The sequence below is a fragment of the Lissotriton vulgaris genome, chromosome 6 (genome assembly GCF_964263255.1).
Source record: "Lissotriton vulgaris chromosome 6, aLisVul1.2, whole genome shotgun sequence".
Classification (NCBI taxonomy): domain Eukaryota; kingdom Metazoa; phylum Chordata; class Amphibia; order Caudata; family Salamandridae; genus Lissotriton; species Lissotriton vulgaris.
In genome coordinates this window covers 93643670-93668256 of record NC_141694.1, presented here as the reverse complement: position 1 = coordinate 93668256, position 24587 = coordinate 93643670, and the positions used below count along the sequence as shown (strand labels likewise).

The following is a 24587-nucleotide window of genomic DNA, read 5'->3' as shown; positions in this document are numbered from 1 at the left end:
CCAAACTGCTTAGGTGGTCCATTTCCCTACAGGGGATGGACTTTACAGTGGAACATAGACCTGGTACTGATCATGGCAATGCCGATGGGCTCTCCAGATATTTCCACTTAGAACAAGAAGACTCACCTGGTCAAGGTTAGCTTATTGTTCCGACGTTTGGGGGGGGGTCATGTAGGAGAGTAGGGTCTGCAATCCTATGATCACCCAGATTTTTTGCTTTTGTTTCACTGGTTTACGACTTTCTCTGGCTGTGGGCCTGCTAATCAAACCCACAGCCTGGCTGTTCTCTTTCTAAATTACGATATGTACCCTAGGTGCATTTACCAATTGGTACTGGGCCACCTTATCAGACCCCGTAACGCAGGGCATAGGTGTACCCAGGGCCGCCAGGGGCTGAAGCATGTATTATGCCACCCCTGGCTGGCCTCCTAAATTTGACACAACTGGCTGCACGACAGCTGGGGCGAAGACGTGTAACCACCCTTCGCTTTAGGTATAGTAGCTCTATATCTAACCATACAATGGACACCCGAGTTCCTATCAGTCACTCCTATGGCAGGCCTTAACGATCCTGAAGGCAGAGTGCGTGGGCTCGTGTGAGCTAGGTTCAGGCCCGAGCCGAGCCCGGTTGCAGCTTGCGGAATCAAGACCCAATAGCTGTTCCATGATAACGCGTACCATATCGGTAACTCCGGTGTCGCGTTATCAAGGCATGTCGAGTAAGGTGTCATACGAATCGGGGTGCTGCCCTCTCACCAATTCTGGCGATGAGGTTAGCATCCCACCCTTCTAGAGGGACACGACATGTACGTAACTGTGAACCCCGGTTAAAGTTAACTGAAGCCTCAGCTCCACAAAATGGATGCTGCCACCACAGACACGAGTCTGACCTCCTGCTGCTGGGAGTCCTTCCAGCGAGGAGCACTTGGACAAAGGGTTTCCTGTCGAGGGCGGTGTTCGCACCGTCCCAGACAGGGTTTGTGTATTCTGGGTAGGTAGGGCTTTGGCGAGAAGGTGACTGCGGAGTGGCACCCCGGTGCTCACTACGCATCTGCCGGTTAGAACCAGTTCCAGGGGCGACAGCCCTGGCCTGGGGAAAGCCCGGCAGGGGAGAGGGGTGTAACTACCCCCCTTCCTGGTCCCACCCTTAGGGCAGGACCTAGTCATGTACCCACCCCTTTCTTTAGAATAAAGACCGGAGCGGGGACCCTTCCAAATTAGATCATCTTTGATTCAAGAACTACTTTCTACGAAAGGACATTCAAGACTCTTCTCAAGATTTCTCCCTTGTGACTAAGGAGTAGTCACCCTGCATCAGCGGGCACCAACTAAGAACTCTGCGGTTTGCTGTAAGTCCTTCCTCAAGGAATCCGACGGCCCAGCTCGACGAGAACCGGCTTCCCTGGCACCTCTGAACTCTACCCACGTCATCAGCTCAGCTGTGATCTGTGGGTGCGACGAGACCTCGAGGGACCGGCCATCATCAGAACCTGCACGCTCTTAAAACCAGCACGACCATCGAGGTAACTCTCTGGTGAGTGCTCTGGGGTCCGAGAAGCCCCGACCCTGAGCCGCTCCAGCACCGAAGTGCAGTCTCCCAGCATCTCCACGATCTGCGTGGGGCCCTTCTGCTTGCTGCTCAGCACGTTGTCTGGTCACTAGCCGCTGGCTTGTGCCCTTCTGTGACGACATCCGAGAATCATCACTGCTGGTCTGGTTGCTCCAGACTGGCCCTTGCTTCCATCTCTGCGAGAAGCACCCCGGACCCTCCTGGTCCACTCAAGACGCCATCTTAGGCCCACCACGTGGCCCTGAGATCTGCCAAGGCTTGTTGCCCCATCCTGGGCCCAGCGACGCCGACAGCATCATCCTTCGTGGGACAGCTCGCACCTCCACCGTGATCGCCGACAACGCCTCCTGATCCGTGAGACTGCAGAGCCTAGCGTCGCCCACTCACCTGGTCGAGGTGACGGCCAACCGGTGCCTTCCTGGTACCCTCTGACTACTGGCTAGTAGTACGAACTTGGTCCCCTCTGCTTTCAGGTTTCATCAATCTCCGATCCAGGCTTGGATCTCTACGAACTATTCAGCACTGGTCGCCGGCCAGCAACTCCTTTTCTTCCGGCTCCTGGCTCGTCAGCGAAGACCCCGACGCCTGTAAGACTTGTGCAGCCGCAGCCATCGTGGCTAGGTAACTCGGCATTTCGGTGCCTGCATAGCCTCCTTACTCTAGGGTCCTGAGTCCCTCGCTTCCGACTTGCCTTATCGGGTCCGCCCGAGACCTTAATCTTTCCGTGTCCTCGGACACTTGTTTTAATTGTGCACTCGAAGTATTTGCTAAAGAGATTTGGTTTGTGCTTAGTACCCTGTCCTCATAAAGAGTACAGGGCTGTTGTGATTCTTAATAAATATACTGTTTATTTTCATAACACTTGTGTGGTGTCCTTTCACTGGGTGTTCAAGGGGTACATGTGTGGTAAACAGCTGGCTTAACGCGCCCTCTCGAGTCTTTAGCCTTAGACTGCTCGTATCCACGCTACTAGGATAGCTGGTCTATAGGTTGACTTACAACCAAACACCATAAGGGTCGTTGGAACGATACATAGCGGTCGCTAGAATAGCGAACGTTGCATATCGGGCCAACTTCTCACAGCATGGTGCAAAGATTCAACACGGCCAGCTAGTACACGACCTTCTCGAGTCACTGACCTTGCCCCTACAGGTTGCGATTGTGAAATGTGGCGCGCATAAGAAAATCCGAGATGATGTTGGTCGAGGGAATGCATTTGCCGATGAGGTCGCGAAAGAGACTGCAAGGAACACAATGAGTCGGATGTATGTAGTAGGTCCTGCTAGATGGACCCCTGATGTGGGTATGTGTGAAGACACCATTGAAAGTGTAAAGTCTATACAAGCTGATGCTACCGAGAAAGAAGTGAATGAATGGAGAGAAAGCAAGGGTAGGTTAGACGCGAATGGTTGTTGGGTCGAACTGTCAGAACATCAGCGATGGTTGTTACCTAACGCCTATGTACTCGCAGTGGTAACGATGGCCCATGGAATGGCACACATCAGTGTGAAAGGAATATGTAAGCTGTTGGCCCCAGTATGGCAGAATAGTGGTATCCCAAAATGTGCAGAGAATCTGGTCAGAAACTGTATGGTGTGTTTGAAACACAATCCCGGTAGGGGAACCCCAACCCCAGCTGGTCATTTCGCCCCTCCAACATACCCGTTCGAGGTCTTGCAACTCGATTTCATTCACATGGAGAGGTGCAATAACCTGAAATATGTCCTTGTTGTCGTTTGCGCCTTCTCCAGGTGGGTGGAAGCGTACCCCCTTAAGAACAACACTGCATTGTCAACTGCCAAAGCCCTTGTCAAGGAATTTGGGATGCCTAGGATTGTCTGGAGTGATAACGGAAGTGAATTTGTGGGACGAGTCATGAAGAGAGTGTGTGAGTGTCTAGGCATCCGCCAAAAGTTCCATGCTGCAAATCATCCCCAATCGGCAGGATTAGTAGAGTGCTATAATGGCACGTTAAAATTGAAACTGGCCAGGATCCAAGCCAGCACAGGCCTCAAGTGGCCAGATGCCCTGCCTTTAGCACTCCTGTCTACCAGGATGATCGTCCATTCTAGATTGGGACTTAGCCCACACGAGATCGTGTTTGGGCGCCCAGCTAATATATGGGGAGTACCGAGGCCAAGAAAGCTCAATGAGATCGAGTACCCTGTACTGTTTGACTATTTGCACGAATTGACAACTAAACTGCATACTTTACATCAACAGGTCCACAGCTCCTCTCCACCGGCGTCTGAAGATCCAGGCCACGCCATCGAGCCCGGCTCCTGGATCCTGATTCGGAATTTCAGACGTACCAAGAACGAGGAGCCTCGCTGGACCGGACCTTTCCAGGTTTTACTGTCTACCCGCTCTGCAGTACGTGTCCACGGAAAGAAACATCGGGTGCACGGCGCCCACTGCAAAAGGGTCCCGTTGCCCCTTCCATACGACCGATGGGTCCAGCAAGGAGTCGGTGACTCCGAGACTGAGGTTGTACCACGTTTTGTCCCCTTCAGCGATGCACGATTAAAAGGAACTGGTACCGACCAAGAGAGTGACTGTATCTTGCAAGGATCTGTGCCCCCGTCGATGCAGTTGGACACTACAGAACCTGAGACATTGTTTGAAGATCACGCCGTGCCTGGAAAGGAACGATATAATCTGAGGCCAAAACCGAGGAACTGACTTAACCGAATTTGTGCGATTTCCCCCCCTCTTCCCATGAACTATTTTTGATTCCACAGCTCTCTCGCCCAGGGAACTAGCTCATTTTTGATTTTCGAACCGCCATCCGGTTCTGCTGCTAAGGCCGTGGTTGAAGTCTGAGGAGTGCAGCCGGAGACGCCTAGGTCAACGGTTCTGGTCAGTCTGAGGGAATCACCCCGTACTGGACAGAGCGCACATCTTGGCAGAAGCAACCTCCCACCGCGGGCAGCAACCAGAGGATGGAGTTTCCAGGGGTTGAGAGACCTCCTAGACACATGACCTTTGAAAAGAAAATATGTACTATAATGGCAAGAAGACGAACTCTAGTGTTAAGCATCTTAATGTTGTGTAGTATAATAATGTTTTTGACTGGCTTTGCTCTTTCCATTTTTCGAGTTCCATTCATACACAACACACAACTCGCACCTTCTCCCACTGATCCCACACACTCCTTTCACCCTCTACCTGAACACGAGTCTGCCAGAAGACTGGAATTCGCAAATAACTCCTTTGTCCAGCTCCTACACCAGCACCAGTCTATTATGAACACATCGAACTGTTGGATATGCGGACTCATGCCACACACTGCAGATAAGGGCATCCCTTACTTTGTCCTGCCATTCAGTTATTTCGGTTCCCTGTGGGCTTTCCAGACTATGTTCCTGTATTCCCTTGAACCCTACATTCGAGGGGAGAACTCAAACAATAAGGCACTAGTGGCAGGGATCCGAAATATGAGTAGAGATATTGACACGGTTAGAGCAACTCCCAAAGATGAGTTTACCCCATACAGCAGGTGGAACATCACCAAGTATGGGATTTCCTTAAGTGAGAGCCAGAAATCAAAGAAATCCTCCCCAGTCTGGATAGTACCCCACTGAGGTCACTTATGTCTGCAAGGTATTGGCAGGGATCCCAAAGCGCAGTTGGGGAAGAGCATATGTACGGAGACATATGTGTTTGCCTCCCGAACTTCCCCTCCATTCTTGGCGGCTAAAGGCACCTATTTCGTCTGCCATGACAAAGCCTACACATGGTTGCCCCCTGACTTCTCGGGCACATGTTTCATCTCGTTTCTGCTGCCACCCACCTACACGGCCGGGGCAGATTACCATCGGACAAGGATAGTTAGGGGTGTCGTTAATCAAGACGACACCGCGGGTCAGGAGTTTGGAGACTTCGCAAAGGGTTTTCTGCCATTTTGGGGGCCCATGGTGAACAGCAGGAACATTTGACAACTGACAAGAATAGTTGAATCCACCGTGACTGAAACGGCCGGTGCCCTTAGCAACTTAACAGCTGAGTTTCAGTCGGATCGACTTGTGACCCTTCAGAACCGGGTTGCCCTAGATGTCATACTTGCAGACCGTGGTGGTGTATGTAGAGTGATCCAATCTAGTTGCTGCATTTTCATCCCCGATAATGCTCCGACGGTATACCAGGCCATCTCCAAATTACACAAAATCTCCGACTCCCTTCACATGGAGAAAGGAGACTGGTCTCTGCTAGGGTGGTTCTGGGAACTGATCTCTGCCTGGGGGTGGAAAACTCTGATCTTCATTGGGATGATCTTAGCCGTTCTGTTTATGTTCTGCCTGTTTGTGCAGTGCGCTCCTGCAATATGTGGCCTCTGCCACTTCATGTGTAAGGAAGCCCGTGTCAAGGGACGAATTGAGCAACAGAATGATGCTACAGCAGCATCTCCGTGAATTCATCAATACAGATTTGGACTCAGATTAGTGTGAGTTATTGCCTAATATGAGGGCAAAAGGAGGGGCTGTGGTACTGCAAATCTGGACCCCGCTGTTTTACAGATATCGAGGTCCAACACTCGTGTCATAAAATATCCTCGTACCATGACGAATTTGGTATCTACGAACCGGTAATGATCAGGACATTATCCCTATGTATTTGCGTCACGATTGAGTGATGCTAACACCCTTAAATCGTAGTTTCCGTCCCGAACCCTCCGACTCCATTTTGTAAACGGCATCCATCTTATGGCTTGCCCTCATATAAGTCAATTGATTAAAGCCGAGCTTGATCTAAAAGGACACGTCCTCTGTAGCTGACTTCCCCATGACCTGGCCGAAGCTGCCTCCACTGCCTCCAGCCAAGCCTGTTTGGGCAGCTCCTCGCCCAGTGGCCGAGCAAGATATCATCAAGGCACAACATGTCATAAACCATCCACTACATACAGACCCTGTTTCCCATACACATACACCTGTCCATGATTCTTGTTTACAACCCGTTTTATGATGGGAGGGTGCACGACTTTATTGGTGTTTCATCGATATCTGATGGGAGTTCTGGATCTGGCGGGGTAATCCATCACCAACTGGACATCTAAAATATGTGCTGACCAGCATGACTTCGCTCTTTGTATTATTGTGGAAATATTTGTATAGCCATATCATTAACTCAAGAATTCTTGCCTACAGCTATTATTTATGTATATAAGGAGAGGGCTGGTTCTGTAAAAACGAACAGTCTCCTGAGAACTTACGGCCCGTGTTGTCGTACTTCTAGGACGCATGTTACTTGGTTGCAGCCAAGAAAACTCGATCACTGACTTCAACTAGAAGACTCTGTGTTTCTGTAAGTCCAGAACAGGGAGAACTCAGAGGTCTTAGGGTGTGATCCCCTGGCACCACCGGGTCTCTAAAAACCCGGCACCTCACAGGAACGCAGAGCCATGCAAGAAACCAACACTGGTGCCATGAAACTAGGGCCCTCATAGGGAGATACCTTAACCCTAGATATCGGTTCGCAGAACGGGGAGGATGGGTGGGGCGGTAAGGAATTTAATACTAACTACTGTTTCTTACAGATATATTGTTACCGAAGGTAAGTAACTTGTGCATCTGAAAGAAATAGGTTAGTATTAGATTCCTTACCTTAGAAGGATACCCCAGCAATACCAACCCCGGTGGTGGGTCTGCGAACCAAGATCACACTAGAAAGTCCTGGAGAACGGAATGGCCGAAAAAGCCATCTCTCCGGACTTGGCTGTCCAGGCAGTAATGCTTAGCAAACGTATGCAGCGAGGCCCTCGTAGCTGTCCATGACAGATCTCCTGCAAGGGGACTCCCCGACCCAGGGCAGTAGTAGCCGCCATGGCCCGGGTGGAATGGCCCTCAGCCCAACAGTAGGCTCCTTCTGCACCAAAGAGTAACAGACCTTGATGCACAACACGACCCACCGCAAGATGGTTCGTTTGTGCAACGCCCGTCCCTTCTTAGCGCCCACGTAACCAACAAAGAGCTGGTCGTCCACCCAGAACTGGCGTGTGCAGTCTAAATAGAATGAGAGCGCACGTTTTGGGTCCAGATAGTGGAGCCTCTCTTCCTCTTTTGAGGGATGCGGAGGCAGAAAGAAGGTAGGCAGAAAGAAGGTGGGCAAAGTGATGGACTGCCCGATATGAAAGGCCGTAACCACCTTGGGCAGGAAAGAAGGACGAGTTTTCAAGACAACTGTCCGGATGGACAGAGAGGAAAGGAGGCTTAGAAGATAGAGCCTGGAGCTCACTCACTCTCCTGGCAGAGGTGATGGCAACCAGGAATGCAGTCTTAAGAGTCAGAAGACGAAGAGGGCAATTGTGAAGTGGCTCAAAAGGAGTGGACATCAAATAAGTCAAAACAAGGTTCAAGTCCCACTAAGGCATCACAAAAGGAACAGGAGGGAACATGTGTGCGATGCCTTTCAAGAATCTAATTACAACTGGGGACTTGAAAAGAGAAGGCTGATCAGGAAGCCTCAAGAAGGCTGAAATGGCCGAGAGATAGCCTTTGATGGTGCCCAGAGCAGAACCCTGCTGGGCAAGAGGAAGAAGGAAGAGGAGAACCTCTGAAAGGAGGGCTGAAAGTGGATCCACAGCCTTTTCTGTGCACCATGCCACAAATTTGTTCCACCTGCAGGCGTATAACGATTTTGTGGAGGGACGCCTGGCTGCCAGAATCACATCACAGACTTCAGGAGGCAAGTCAAATGGCCTCAACTGTCGCCGCTCAATCTCCACGCATGTAGGTGGAGACTGGACAGGTTCGGGTGGCGGACCGTCCTCTGCTGCTGCGACAGAAAGTCCTCCTGGAGAGGCAGACTAATCGGGGGATCGACTGACATGCTGAGTAGCTCTGGATACCAGTACCTTTGTGCCCAGTCCGGATCTACAAGGATGACTTGGGCCCGGTCTCTGGGCAGAAGTGGTATAGGCCGAAAGGCGTACAACAGACTGCAGCTCTACTCGCGACGAAAAGCGTCTCCGAGCGAGTGCTGCCTTGGAAATTCCAACTCAAAAAAATGATGACATTGCGCGTTCTCTTCGGTGGCGAATAGATCTAACCAAGGCTCTCCCCATTGCTGAAAGAGATCTTGTGCCACGTCCGAGTTCAGACGCCACTCGTGATCCATCATGCACCGGCAGCTGAGTTCGTCCGCCTTGGCGTTCAGGGAACTTGCCAGGTTTTGAACCACCAGGGTGATGCCCTGGCGTTCCATCCATGTCCAGCGGCGCAGAGCCTCCTGACAAAGGGTCCAGGACCCCACCCCACCCTGTTTGTTGCAGTACCACAGGGCGGTGGTGTTGTCCGTGAAATCCTGCACTACACTTCTCCGGACAGAGGGAAGGAATACCTTCAGTGTAAGACGGATCGCCCTCAGCTCCAGAAGGTTGATATGGAGCCCGGACTCCCCCAGAGACCAGAGGCCTCTGATCTTCGCCTCTCCCATGTAGCCCCCCCATCCCAGGAGGGACGCATCTGTCACCACTACGAGCTCCTGTTGGGGTAGGGAGAGGGATCTGCCACTGACCCAATTGCCATCCGTGAGCCACCACTGCAACTGTTTCGCAGTGCCCTCCGAGATCCGGACGTGGTCTGACAGGTTGCCCTGATGCTGTGCCCACTGAAACTTCAGGTCCCACTGCAGAGCCCGCATCCGCCACCTGACGTGATGCACCAGTAGGATGCAGGAGGCCATCAGCCCTAGGAGCCGCAGTGTCAACCCGACGAGACCAGCGATAAAGGCTGAAAGATCGGAATCAGAACCTGAATATCCCGAACCCGCTGTTCGGGGGGATAAACCTGAAACTGCGCAGAGTCCAGAACCGCTCCGATGAAGAGGAGCTTCTGAGAGGTGCACAGGTGTGACTTCGGCATGTTGATGGAAAATCCCAGGAGGTGCAGGAGGTCGGCTGTAGTCTGGAGGTGGGAGATGACTGTCTGTGGCGAGCCCGCCTTCAACAACCAGTCATCGAGATAGGGGATAACTGGAACCCCTGATCTGTGCAGATGAGCTGCGACCACCACCATCACTTTCTTGAACCCCGTGGGGTGCTGGTAAGGCCAAAGGGGAGCATGGTAAATTGAAAATGCTTGTGGCCTACCGTGAACTGCAGGTAGCGCCGGTGGGCCGGCAGGACGGGGATGTGGAAATAAACATCCTGCAAGTCCAACGCCACCATCCAGTCTCCAGGATCTAGGGCAGCTAAGACCTGAGCAGGTGTCAGCATCTTGAACTTCTTCCGGAGGAAGCCGTTGACGTTCCGGAGGTCCAAGATAGGGCGTAGGCCCCCTTTGCCCTTCTTGGGAACCAGAAAGTAGTGGGAATAGAAATCACACCCTACTTCAGGCCCAGCAACGCGCTCGTTGTCCCCCTTGGCCAAGAGGGCCGTAACCTCCTCTTGCAGAAGTTGCAAGTGATCCCCAGACATGCGGTGGTACTGCGGTTGCATGGCTGGAGGGGTCGCCTCGAAGGGGAGGGAGTAGCCGCTTCTGACGATTCGCAGCACCCACCTGTCCGACGTGATGGTACACCAGTGAAGGAGGTGATGTCGAACCCTGCCCCCCACTGGCGTTGAATGGGCCTGAAATGCCGGATTTGGAAGGCTTGAGGCAGATTCTGCGGGCGCCGATGTGGACTGACCCTGCCATTGTCCCCCGGCACCGCCACAGTGGTTACCGCGACCGCGCTGTTGTTGGTTCTGAGGCCTGTGGCTGGCTGGACGTGTGGGGGCGCCCCTTCCTTGGCCACAAAAGGGGCGAAAAGTGGAAGTTTGCTGGCGCTAGCCGAGGCCCAAGGACTTGGCCGTAGCCCTGGAGTCCTTAAAACGCTCTAGCGCACTATCCGCTTTGTCTCCAAAAAGGCGACGGCCATCAAAGGGCATGTCCATGAGCATGGCCTGGACATCCCCAGAAAAGTTGGCAGATCTTAGCCAGGCGTGGCGACGAATTGCCACCATCGTTGAAATCGCCCTGCCCAGCAAATTTGTGGTGTCAAGTCCACATCTAATTGAGTAGCGTGCTGCATATCGCCCCTACTCCAGTGGACACTGTGGCAGCACCTCCGCAACCATATCCCACAGAGAGTGGCTGTAATGGCCCAAAAGGCAGGCGGTGGTGACAGACCGCAGCCCCAAACTCAGAGAGGAGAACAGTTTCTTCCCAAACTGATCATACCTTTTGGATTCCCGATCTGGGGGAGCTGTCGGGAATGCGGACTGGGAAGTAGAGGCTTGGATTACCAAGCTCTCGGGGTGAGGTGAACGGACAGGAAGCTGGGGTCGCCCGGAGCCGGGCAGTGGCGTCGGGCCCTGTAGAGGGTTTGGACCAGGTGCCCATCAGAACGTCGTTGAGGGCTTCGCTAAACAGCAGCAGAGGCTCCGAGGAGCTTGCCTGCGGTTTGAGCACCTCGGTGAGGAGGTTAGTCCTCACGGCCGCGACAGGGAGCTCAAGAGCCAAGGCTGCCCTGTTCAACACCACGCTATAAGTAGCTCCGTCCTCCATAGCCACGGAAGGAGGAGAGAAATCCAGTGTCGGGCGAAGTGTCCAAACCACTGGCCTCCCCCAGCTCATCTGCCCAGTCCTGGCTCAACTGGCACTGCTGTGCCAGAGGGTCCTCAGACCCCTCCCAGTCCTCCTCGTCATCCATCTCCTGGAAACCAGGTAAAAATGATGGAGCCGGTTCGTAGGTAACGGCCTCACCCATCGACTGCACCAAGCGGCGCCGATCCGACACCGGACCGGGACCGGGGCTGAAACTGGGTACGGCGTCGTCCGAAGACAGCGCCAGGAGCGACACCATCGGAGTTGGCGCCAGCGGAGGAGTCGTGAGGTCGACTGGCGACGACCCGGATCCAGGCCTGGATCCTGCGGGGCCCTGCGGCATCGCGACCGGAGTCGTCAACGGCGCCGGGGCTATAGCACCCGGCCGCGGCAGGGCAGAGACGCCGGCCCGCAAGGGCTCCCAGTCGGACCTGCGGGGCCCGAAGGCGCCTCAACAGGGCTAGTGAGTCCTCATGGCCACAAGGAAATCACGTATCTCCTCCGGTGTCACGTGCAGCCCAGGGACCGGCGGGTGTGGAGCGGGACGCGACGCCTGCGGCTCCGGCCGAGCCGTGCGGGCGGTGTCGCCCGAACACCCGGCCGCGTTGCGCGAGCGTCGGGGGCAGTTGGAAGAGCAATGACGTCTCTTCGACTTCTTTTTAGAGTGCCTCGACTTATCGGGGGACTTGGAGCCCGACGAGTGGTGGTGGCTCGACGAGCAATGATGACTGCGGCTCCGCGACCGGTCCCTCGACTTCCTCCTCGACCAGGACCTCGAGCTGACTGCCGGATCTCGAGTAGCTTATGGGACCGCTCCCATCTAGCCTTCGACGTCAAGGCCCGGCAGTCGGGCACGGCCCGAGGCAATAAAGTCACCGACGGTGGGGGTCGGTTACCGACATTAGGCGGTGAAAGGCCTCGCAAGGTTTAAAACCAGGCACCGCGAGTCGAAGTCGACTTGAAAAAGTGATCAAAAAAGATCAAAAAACTTAGTCAAAAAGTGACTAGAGTACTGCTCTTCCCGGATCTTCGCTTGCTCGCGCGGAAAAAGAAGAACTGACGTCAGCGCACGAGAGCGGCGTCTAAGTACTATGACGACGTCCTCCTGACGACGGACGCGGAGCCGCAGACGATGCCTAGCGACGCGAAGGGGTACTGCTGATAAAAACTTTCCGGATCCAGCCTGACGCCTGGGGATATTCTAAGGTAAGGAATCCAACACAAACCGGTTTCTTTCAGATCATTGTAACGCAAACACGAACTGCATACCATTGACCATATGAATCTCGATGACCCTAGGAGAGAAACTGCGTTTGAGCTTCTCTGCCAGCTCATCTTCCACTGGCGCCAACAGTGTGATTTCAGGTTGAAGACGGTAACTGGCAGTGGCCACTGGAGAGAACTTGATCTTACCTAGGAAGGCAGGAGAGAGACAACAGAGTTAACGAGCATTGAAATTGCAATCGGTCTCGCCTTTGATTAAGTTAAAGCCATTTGCTTTGCTATACAATACCATTAGCAAAGCAAATGGCTTTAACTTAATCAAAGGCGAGACCGATTGCATTTTCAAGGCTTGTTTTTTTTCCCAGGGGAAAAGTATTTCCAGTGGGACAAATCACGAACATTAAACCCCCACAAAACATGAGGGTATTCCATGTCCTTTCCCAACACTTATCCCTGCCTTTTTCGGTATATGTTTAGACGTGCGTTGAGTGATGTCTTTGCAAAAACTCTAAGACTACCCAAAATGCTGCAGCTTTGCGTGTGCCCACAACATGTAAAATAATCACGTGCATGTCTCATAACCAGAAACACAAGTTCATGCCAACACTCCCCAATAACAATGGCAACTGCAGAAAAAGCACACCATCTGGTTGATATTTTACAAATGTAAGTCCTTTTACAAGACCATGTAGGGCCAGACACGAAAGCCTTCTACTGGCCCCCCTTGGAAACCCACAACAATTTCAAAATGCTGTGAACGAAGCATGAAGCATAATAAGGAAAAACGGCCTATATAGTAACCGCCAGAAATGTGCTCACCATCAGGTGCCGCCAAGGAACCTATGGTCCACTCTAGTTTATCTAATTCTGCAATGTCATAAAATGGCCTAGAATTAAATCCCTAAACCCAACAAGTGAACAACTGGAAAGTGATGAAAAAGCTCTGTCTAAGCATCCTCTGAACACTAACACTCTTGGGCACAAATTCTAGCATTCCTCCTGTTTCTGTTGTTTTCTTACATCTAGCGCTATGAAATATCCTAAGCACTTAATAAAATGTCAATTAAATAAAATTAGTCCGTGCTTGAAAATATCTGCAGGTCTTGACTTACTGCATAAGGATCTGTCATTTGAGCACTCAAAAACATTTTTACTCCCATCACTTACGTACACAAAAAACGTTGTGAATGGGCCCAAGGGGATTTGCACGAGATCATGCACATTGGCGAAATGGAGAAGCTGGGACAAGAACTCGATCAGGAAACCAGTTTCTACTTTCAACAACATAGTCAATACTATCCTATGTACCTCGACCCATGCGTGTAGGAAAGCATTTCACAGGTTCACATTCGGAATTTCAAATAGCTACAAGGTGAGGCACAATAGGCTATACCTTTTCATTGTAAAACAAAAAAAATGGCAAATCAAAAGGTCTAGCCCCCAACCACCGTACAATGCCGTATCTTTTTACTAAAATGTATCCACTATGCAATAACAAAGCTATAAAAATAAAAAGAAGTGGCCCAGATACACAAGTCCTGAAACTAAAGTGTGTGGCTGAAGACTGCTGGCACATTAACCATGCTATATCGATGGTAAGGGGAAACTGAATCTCAATGGCAGTTGAACAGGCCAATCAGTGACTACTGCTCACTGAAAGACTTCTATTTATGAGGTTAGGTTATAATTAAAAAGAAAAAATACGTTTAAGTCAGAGCAGAAACTGAGCCCTTCAGTGCTCCTATGGCAAATGGTGCAGCTCACAATGCAGGTCTGTAGACATTGCTTAATTCTCCTCGGTCAAGCCAACCACAAGTACTTCGAGCCCACGAACAGTAGCCAAGGCCAAAGTGGAATTCACTTTCTGTGCTTTCCAGGCAGCAGGATGTAACAAAATAAACTGATATTATGCATCCGGAAGAGAAAGAGGGCACCAAGAGCTATTGTTTCGAATATTAGCTGATCAGGACATAATATTTTTCTGCACATTTTGTCAGTATTGTGACAAAAAGCATCAGCCTTTTAATTTCGGTCCCAGCTCCGGGCTGTGGTTTCTTCAGTTAGATAAAACATCGTGGGAACAACAGCAGGGCCGGACTGGGAACCAAAACTGGCCCTGGCAAACTGCTTGGGCGGCCCCCCTGGGAGCAGTCGAGCTGTTTGCCAGAGCCTGTTTCAGCCGATTATGTTACAAGGGCCGTTTTTGCAGCTTTGCTGCAAAAACGGCCCTGCAACAAAAACGGCCCCAGGGGTCAAAATCGGCCCCCACCCTAGCGGCCCACCGGTGAAACGCCCAGTGCCCGCTAGGGCCAGTCCAACCCTGAACAACAGCCTTCTCATTGCTTTTTGGTCATGTCAGAGGTGGCTTCGCTGAAAGGAAACATTGAAAGGCATTATGTGCCCTTGCTGTAGGAGACCAAAGTGCCCTAAATTGTCACCACATCTCCAATGTATCGTCAATGATCACTGTAGCAGGCCTTGCCGTGAGATAAATACCTGCACATGACGCTAAGGAAGGTGCACATAACGAGTGTAGAGCGCCATTTTCTCAAAGATAATGCCCTCTAGTACTTTTATCAATTATTGGAATATCTCGTTGAAAGCAGCAGTTTGGTATACTTTATGACGGGTACTTTAAAAATGTGCACATGAATGATGTTAATTTTCCTGGAGAAGTGTGGCTCACTGGTTAGAGCGGCAGTCCCTGGTGCAGAGGTCTGGCCCGGGACCAGGGTTCAATTCACGCCTCGGCTGATCTCGGTGGCTCTTGGGCTCATAATTCCTCTGACCTGATTTCTCGCCTCGGTGCCTACTCTGAACATGAGTCCCACGCTGCAACTCTGGGCAATAGCTTGCTTAGTCTCCACAACGGCCCCCAACAGCGCTGGGGATGCCCGGTTGCACCCTGGGGATGCCCAGGAGTGGACATTTCACGGGGAAAAGCCAGGATGGTTTCCCTAGCGGTATTAGTACAGCGCCAGGATACACTGGTTTCCGGGGTAATAGAGCGCTTTACAAATACGTTTACATTTACATTAATGTATATCATAGTGAGTCACTTAACAATGCAATAGTAGAATGTTGGATTTTGGGGTCTCTAGTTGGCACAGGTAGGTACTTGTAACAAATAGGGACCCTCTCCTCTAGTCAGGAAAAGGGGGATTACACTCCTAAAATAACCCCTGCTCACCCTCAAGGTAGCGTGCTGAGAAAAGCCAAGGCTTTATTTCAGAGGCGTTGTAAGTTAAGCAGTTGTGACCGCATACAGTAACCCAGTGACAACACTACAAATGGACACCACACAGGTTTTATATAAAAAATAAGTAGACTTTATATAGAGTTACCACAAGACCATAAACGACAACAATACACACTATGATTACTTTAAGATGGTAGATTTAAGCTTAGTTCAGTTCAGTTCTTAGATGCAACACTCTGCGTCAATGTACCTTAGGTTGCATTGCGCTTCCACGACAAGCAATGTCGCAGCGATGGGAAATGCTGCAACGTTCAGATACAAAGAAATAAAGACGTGAAGATCTTCCAGATGCGGCGCGCTTCTCGGGGATGCGAGAAACTCTCGATTGGATGCGTGGACTGCAGCGGCGACACCCTTACGATGCGACGGCAACAACTCCAGCGGCGACGCTCTTCTCCCACGATGCGTGAAGCTTCCGCTCGATGCGACAACTACAGCAGCGACATCCAAGATGCGACGGCAGCAGCTCCGACGGCGGCGCGCTTCTCGGGGATGCGAGGTGCTCTCGGTCGTTGCGGTGCAATGTGACAGTTCCAGAGGCGACACCCTCCTTCTTCGGAGTTGCGACGGCAGCAGCAGCAGCGACGGCGACACGCTTCCTCTTCATTGTGGCACGCTTCTCTCCGATGCTGTGCAGTGCGACAGTTCCAGCGGTGACACCCTCCTTTCTCTGGAGTTGTGACGGCAGGCACAGCGACGGCTACACGCTTCTTCTCGTTGAGTCGCATTTCCAGCTCCTTGCGACACGCAGTTCCTCAGAAGGCCCCAAAACAGCAGCAGGCACTTCCACAAGAACTCTGGGGCGCTGGGGGGTGAAGTCTGTTGTCCCTGAGACTTCAGCAGGAGGCAAGCTCTTTTCCAAGCCCTTGAAGATCCTTCACAAGTTGAAAGCAAAGTACACAAAGTTCCTTTCTTCCAGTAAGGCAACCATTGTAGGCCAATCTCCCAAGCAGCACTTCAGCTTGGGAATAGTCTCTCCCCAGTTTCTTCAGGTTCCTCTCCTTAGTAAAGGTTTCTTCTTGTAGTCCAAAAGTGATCTAATTTCTTGGGAACAGGGTCCCAATATTTATATCCCAAAATCCTTTGTTCTCTGAGGGTAGAGGGGCCTGTGCCTAGTCCAAACCAGTTCCTGAGCACTTTGTTTACCAGACTTCTCCTCTCCTTTCACAGTGCAGGGCAGAAACATCAGACGCCGACAGGAGGCATTGTGGAAGGCAAGTACAGTCCTGGAGTACTCTGTTGACGGTCTTCCTTCACTTTTTTTAGTGTGCAGGGCAGAGACATCAGCGCTCCCCAGGGAGTGGAGCCAGCATTGTGGAAGGCAGGCACAGCCCTATTCAGAGTTCAGGTGTACCCCTCCCTCCCATCAAGATGCAGATCTTTCTATTCACCACTGGGTGACTCAGCCTGTCTCCTGCAATTCCCCAGCCCTGTCACTCACAGAAACCAGACATAGGAATACACAAACTAGCAGAGGCAGGTTTGAATGGTTAGACAAGCAAAGACCTACTTTCTAAAAGTGGTATTTGCAAACACAGAATATTAAAATAAACTTTACTAAAAGATATATTTTATTATTCTGAGTTCAGGCATACTAAACTCGAATTTCTAACATGTTCTCTGAGCCTGTTAGGATTATAAAATGTAACAATTCTAACAGCCCATTCTGGCCTATGGAGAAAAGGTAGCCTTGCAATAGTGAAAAATGAAAATGGCTGTAATTCACTATTAGGACATGCCACACACACCAGGGCTTGTCCTACCTTTTACTTACAATACACCCTGCCCTTGGGCCTACCATAGGTGTGACATATGAAGAAAAGGGAAGGTTTAGGGACTGGGAAGTGGGTGCACTTGCCCAGTCAGCATGACTGCACGCAGGCGACGCAATGGCAGGCCTCAGACACATTTGACAAGGCTGCTTCTGTGGGTGGCACAACCAGTGCTGCAGGCCCACCAGCAGCATTTGGATTACACACTCTGGCACACTCAGTGCACTAGACTAGGGTCTGACAAGTAAAGCAAATAGCCAAACATGGAATCACTAATCCATACATCAATTTACATAGGGAGCACTCGCACTGTGGCACTGGACAGCAGTGGCACAGTGCCCAAAGCATCTAACACCAGCAAAAATACATCAGGCAACAGCAAAAATGGAAGAGAGACCCACGCCAATGGTGCCAGGTCTAACATAGACCAAGTCTGAAGGGTCACTTCCTGATTGACTAGGGCAATGTTGTCACTTCACAAGAGTTAGTGTGGGGAAACCTTGTTTTTTTAACACTTAGAGCCATCCCTTGGAGCATTCAGATTGGTTAATTCATCGACTGCAAGTTCTAAAATAGGTACCGGCCCAGGAAACAATACTCTATGTGGGTTGCAATAACTATTTGAGATCATCAAATCAATCAATATAGAACATAAGGAAAAATAACAGCTTTAATGCTTTTGTCAAGACAAAAAGGGTCATTTTAAAGCAAATGCACTGGTCCATTAGATTCTCAATATTTTACAGTACCCCAGGGATTCTAACTCTGCAGAGGTGACTTCAGTAAGGTCTGTAGAACACAGTCCTGGGTTCACTTTGGTTTGACCAAGTCACCATTTTCGGATAAAATTCTAAATGATCCCACCCAAAGTGCGTCTGGATGATCATGAAGCAGTAGGGGTAAAGTAGGAGTCCCGAGATACATTCTCGGCGCACATAGGTCTGTATGCATGTGAAAATAGGCCCTGCGTGCAAGGTTAATCTAATTAACCAATAGCCAACCTGATAATTTTGAAAAAAGTGACTGAGTCATGGCATGATCAAACTTTAGCTACTGTAACTAAAGGATAACGTGGACAAATAAAAAAAAACTGAAAACCTTTCCCTCAGATTACTATACTCCTCAAAGCCACTCACTTCTGAGAAAAGCTGGACCAGCTTATCACGGCCCTCCTGACATTTTTGATTGTAGGTGTCCTGGTAAATTCATATCCCATGGCGTCCTGTTAGAACGACTGGCTGGGATTGGTGTCGGAGGTCATGCCCTCAGATGGATTCAGAGCTATTTAGCAGGGAGATGCTCCAGGGTCAAAACAGGACCATTCTCTTCAGGGGTGATCGGGAACGATAAAGGTGTTCCCCAGGGCTCAATTTTGAGCCCTACCTTATTTAATATTTATCTGTCACCTCTAGCTAGGATAATCAGGGACTTCGGCTTTGATACAATATCTTATGCCGACGATACCCAGATTTTGATTACCCTGGGTTCAAACCCCTCAGATGCCAAAATGAGATTCGGTAAATGCATGTCTGCGATAAAGGAATGGATGACCAACAACTACCTAATGTTGAACGCAGGCAAAACCGAAATAATGCTTTTCAGTGCAGCCAATAAAATCTGGTCGGAGGAATGGTGGTCACAGGAATTGGGCCTATGCCCAACCCCGAAAGCCACGGTCCGGAATCTTGGCGTCACCTTAGATCACAAATTGACCATGGCCCCTCATATAAATAAAGTGGTCCATACTAGCATTGGCATTATGAGAAACTTAAGAAAGATCTTTAAATGGCTACCTTTGATATATCGGAAGCCTCTGATTCAAGGCCTTATCATAAGCCGTTTGGATTACGGTAATGCATTATTTGCAGACATAAACGAAAACGCATTGACCAAGTTGCAAACGCTCCAGAATTCAGCTGCAAGATTGACCTTGAACCTTCCTCTGCGTACTCCCTCGGCTCCATGTTTGAAACAACTACATTGGCTCCCAATTAGGAAGCGCATTAAGTTTAAGATATGCTGCTTAGTGCACAAGTCAATCAACGGACTTGGGCCCAAATACCTGAAGAACAAATTGCATGGATACTGTCCAGATAGAACCTTACGTTCAGCCAACAAACACCTCCTAAAAATCCCTAAGGTTCGGACAGTGAGAAACGGGGACAGAAGTTTCTCTAAGATAGGCCCTGTCACATGGAATTACCTACCACTGGCTCTAAGATCAAACCCCAACCATACAACATTCCGTAAAAATCTCAAGACATGGCTGTTTTAATCAGGAACCTGGTTCCCACTCGTTCTGTTTTTCTTTTTGCTTTCTGTCAGCGCTATGAGACTGAATGGTGATTTATGCGCTTTATAAGAAAAAATACATACATACATGGTACTTAACTATAAAAGAATCGTCAGCTATCTCTAAGGTGTTTAAAATGGTATAACTGGTACTACCTAGGGTATCAGTAAGCGAGACAGTCTCTCTAATGCCAGCAGAGGAATACCTGCTCAAGGTCGGAGTGAATTGAAGTCCCTCCATATAAATTAAGGCTCACTGACCACTACAACAATGAGATCTACTACAACAGGCTTTTTACGCCCACTTGCCTCCGGCTAACAGACATAGGGGGCTGTATATAATTTATATAGTAATTCTATGTCAGGACAGGAGGCTCCGATTATGCTTTCTCATTTCTTTAACGAAATGCTCAGCAGCCAATAAAAACAACCAAAAAACTACATTTCCCATGAACACCAGGGAATAACCATAGAGAGTAGTGTATAAAAGGTCCCAACATTAGTCTGTCTTCCTCTTTCTTTGCTGCTCCGCAGCCAGTCAAGTGCATTATTTTCTCTACTAGCATATTGTTACTTGCTTTGACATTGTTGCTTATCTTACCTTTTGTGCTTTTGCGCATTGTGGTTCACGCGTTTGGGGCTCCGTCTCCGTACTTCGTGCGTGTTTTCTCTCCGCTGCCGGTGTGCGGTTTGCTTTGGTTTCGGAGCGTGTGGGTCACCTCCGTTTGTTGGTCCGGGTGCTTTCTAGCGCTCGCGTGCTTTTGGTGGAGCGGGAGCAGGGGTTTCCGTTTCGTTGGGGAGCGCGAGCGCTCTTGAGACGGTGTTTGGTGACAGGCGACAGTCGCGCATGCGCACTGTCCTATTTCCGGTTTCGGGGTTTCTCCTCAGAGCTGGTTGAGTGACGACGTTCGTTTGGCATCCTGCCCACAGCCTGTCTCCAGACTTTAACCCCGTCAGACACTGAGGTCTTCTGAGGGCTTTGGTTGCAACTTTGTGGCATAGGCTCTGCCTAGAGTGTTTTGGTGCTGTGCAGGCTTTGGCTCCCTCCACACTTGAATATCTTTGGAAGTCAGGTTCATTCCTACTTCGTTCAAAGCCTGCTTTGGGGTCTTAACACTCCCCCTTGACTTGTGTTTTGACACTCCATATTATTACAGTCGTCTTGTGGGCATTAACTGTCTACCCTTGTGTAGAATGGCTGATTACTACGACGCTGATGACGACTATTACTATGATGATGAGAAGGAAGGCTCCTTGGAACAGAATTTGGTCGAACAGTTGGATAGGGGTGTCCAACAATCTGTCAACAAGGCACTGGTGCGTGCTATTAACCCCTTGAAGCGTCATTTAAATCTTTATGCGCAACAGCAGGGTTGGTTGCCTGCTTCCAAGAAATCGGCAAAGTCTCCGGTAAATCCTCATAAAACAGACTTTCAACGCCTGGCTAAGAGTTTGGCGGCTGCACCTTCCGCTACTTCTGCTCTGCATGAGACCGAATCGGATAATGCCCAGTCTTCCGCTTCTGCGGACCATGCTACACCACCTCCTAGGAAACGGATCTGTAAGGAACATTTTGTGGATGCCCCTGAGCGCCCTCCGGTGCTCAATTTTGAACCGGCGGATATCGTTCACCCGAACTCTTCCACCTGGATGCCTTCACCTGTAGTGGCTACCTATATTGAGACTCACATACGTCAGCCTTTTGAAGCCTCAGTTCGGGCACGGTTGCGCTCGGAGTGCCCGAGACCTGAGCTGGCAGACCATTTGGCCGAAACTCCTGAGGTTGACCCCATGATGGTCACGTACCTGAAAAAATATGCTAAGGACCCGAAGAAGGGCCTGGATAGATCTTGGCGTTCCTGTCAGGATAAGGTACTGGACTTGCTTGGTCCGCTCACCAAGATATTGGATCTAGGTTACAAAGCGAAAGAGGCCTCTGCCCTGGTAAACCCGACTGAATTGATCGAGTGGGCCCAGCGGGCAATATGTTACTTAGGAAATGCCAACTGCGCAATGTCTGCGGAACGTCGCAGATCCATCCTTTTGAAACTTGATCCGAAACTCTCTGAGTTGGCCACCTCGGAGTCTGGGCCTGAGGCGCAGGGACGTTTGTTTGGTCAGCCGTTCCTTAAGGAACTCACACGGTTTGTCTCCACCTTCAGTGGGATAGACAAAGCGCAGGCCTCCTTAAGACGGGCAATGCGCCCGGTTTTTGCAAAGGCCGGATTAGGTAGGGGACGCTCGTTCGGCCGTGGCTCTGCGAACCAGTCCCAGAGAGGCAATTCCTCTCAGCAAAGAGGTTCTTATGACGCCGGTTATTCCACCCGAGCCAACTTTTACCCCTCAAGAAAAGGAAAGGGCCAGTACGGCAAAGGACGGTCAGGTGGTCAACAGGGACACTACCAGGATGCCCACTCTGCAGGTGAGCCTGATTCATGCATGCGATGTAATGTTGGGGGGTCGCATTAAATTTTTCCTGCAAAATTGGCGCATGATCTCCAGCGATGCATGGGTGCTGCAAACTGTTCAAGGGTTCAGAATAGAGTTTTATCACCCGATGCATCAGACCCGTCCTCCCCCTTGTTTACATTTTTCTCTAAAGGATCAGGTTTGTCTCTCCGGGGAAATAGACACCCTCCTCAAGAAAGGGGCGATTGTTCCCACGACCCGTCATCCAATGGGGTTTGCCAGTTCAGTCTTTCTGGTCGAGAAGAAAGGGGGCGGCTCTCGCCTAGTTCTCAACCTGAAAGACTTCAACGGAGGGGTGGTCTATCAACATTTCAAGATGGAGGGCATCCATCTCTTGAGGGATCTCCTACGAGAGGGGGACTGGATGGTCCGTCTGGATCTCAAAGATGCATACCTCTCGATTCCAATCTACAGGCCTCATCGTCGTTTTCTCCAGTTTCTCTGGCAGGGAGTTTGGTACGAGTATCAAGTTCTCCCGTTCGGTCTCTCGTCGGCACCGTGGTGCTTCACGAAACTGTTGAGACCAGTTGTGGAACATCTACGGTCTCGGGGTGTCAGGTTGATTATTTATCTGGACGATATTCTCCTTATGGCGGATTGTCCTCTGCAGCTTCTACGACATCTGGAATGGTCCATCGATCTGTTACAGTCTCTAGGTTTTCTGATCAATGTTCAGAAGTCGGTTTTGGTCCCTGCCCAGTCTATAGACTTCCTGGGTTTCCAGATCGACTCTGTGGCTTGTCAACTTCTCTTGCCCAATCAAAAGATGCGTTACATCAAGAGAGAGTTGACATCTGTTATTTCCAGACCGACTGTGACGTTGAGGTCGTTGGCACGTGTAGTGGGTCTGTTGGCATCGTCCATTCAGGCGATCTTTCCAGGTCCTCTGCATTACAGGGCGATGCAAAGGCTGAAAATTCAGCATCTCCGGAAGGGTCTCAGGTACTCCGACCAGATTCCTCTTACAGAGGAGGTCCGTTGGGAGATGCAGTGGTGGTTGGACCACATGGAGGCCTGGAATGGTCGAGCCCTCTTCGGTGCGTCCCCGGATGTAGTGATAGAATCCGATGCCAGTCGGTGGGGTTGGGGAGCCCGCTGCGGATCTGTCTCGACAGGGGGTCGTTGGTCCCCTCAGGAGTTAGCTCTCCATATCAACTGCCTGGAACTCCTAGTGGGTTCATTTGCGATCAAGTGTTTCTCCCCCCTGCAACCGAGCTGCTGTGTTCTTCTCCGGATGGACAACGTGTCCGCAGTCCGCTATGTGAACAAACTGGGCGGGACCAGGTCCAAAGTGTTGGCGGAGATCGCCAAGGATTTCTGGCATTTTTGTCTGCAGAGGAAGATCACTTTTATTGCGGAATATCTTCCGGGGTGCCGCAATCAAATTGCGGATTGGCACTCCAGACATCTCCGGGATTACAGCGACTGGAGGCTTCACCCTCGAGTCTTCCGTGCTCTCCTTCGGCGTTGGGGTCAATGTCAGTTGGATCTGTTTGCCTCTCGCCTCAATGCACAACTCCCGCGTTTTTACAGTTGGAGGCCGGACCCTCAGGCTCTGGCCACGGATGCTTTTCTCCAGCAGTGGCCATCGACCCTTTGTTATGCTTTTCCACCGTTTCTGATGATTCCCAGGGTGCTGGCTTACACCAAACGGTTTTGGGCGGATCTGATTCTGATTGCCCCTCTCTGGAGGGCTCAAGCATGGTTTCCGGTGCTTCTGGAAATGTGCTGCGCTCCGCCGTTTCTTCTTCCCCCGTTGTGGAATCTCTTGTTGGATCCTCTCGGAGATCCGCATCCCCTGATCCTCTCCGGCTCCCTTCAGCTGCTAGCGTGGAGGATCTCGGGGATCGTTGGACGCTCCCAGACATTTCAAGCGACGCTTCCAAATTCCTTAGTGAGGCATGGGCTCCCAATACTCACAAACGGTATAAAGGGGCTTGGAAGCGATGGTGCGATTGGTGTGCTCAACGACAAGTTGATCCCGTTTCAGCAGATATCAGTATGATTGTTAATTTTTTGGCCTCTTTGGCCACCTCTGGTCTGGCTTACTCGACTGTCAATGGTTTCCGCTCTGCTATTTCAGCGGGTCATGCCCACATCGATGGGAAACCTGCGGGTGAACATCCCTTTGTTTCCAGATTACTTAAGGGAATTCGTTTTGCGAAACCTCCCGCGCCTAAATATGTTACTTTATGGGATGTTTCTGTTGTTCTCCGATTCTTAGAAGCCTGGCCTTCGAACTCTTTGTTATCTCGCAAGCAGTTATCTGCGAAGTTGACGATGTTACTGTGTCTGGTTTCCTGTAAGCGTGTGTCGGATGTCCACGCTTTAGATCTTGCGGGTCGCAGTTTTACTCCTGAAGGGGTTACTTTTCGTCTTTCCAGACGTACGAAATCTAATACGCCTTCTATTACTTATCCTTCTTTTCCTTCTCGTCCCAACCTTTGTGTTGTGCAGTGCCTTAAGGATTACGAGGT

The 24587-nt window shown here is 50.6% G+C and overlaps 1 pseudogene; it reads right to left on the bottom strand.

The window, feature by feature from the left end:
* LOC147706849 (DNA-directed RNA polymerases I and III subunit RPAC1-like) overlaps positions 1 to 24587 on the bottom strand; it is a 63336-nt pseudogene that overhangs the window by 15601 nt on the left and 23148 nt on the right.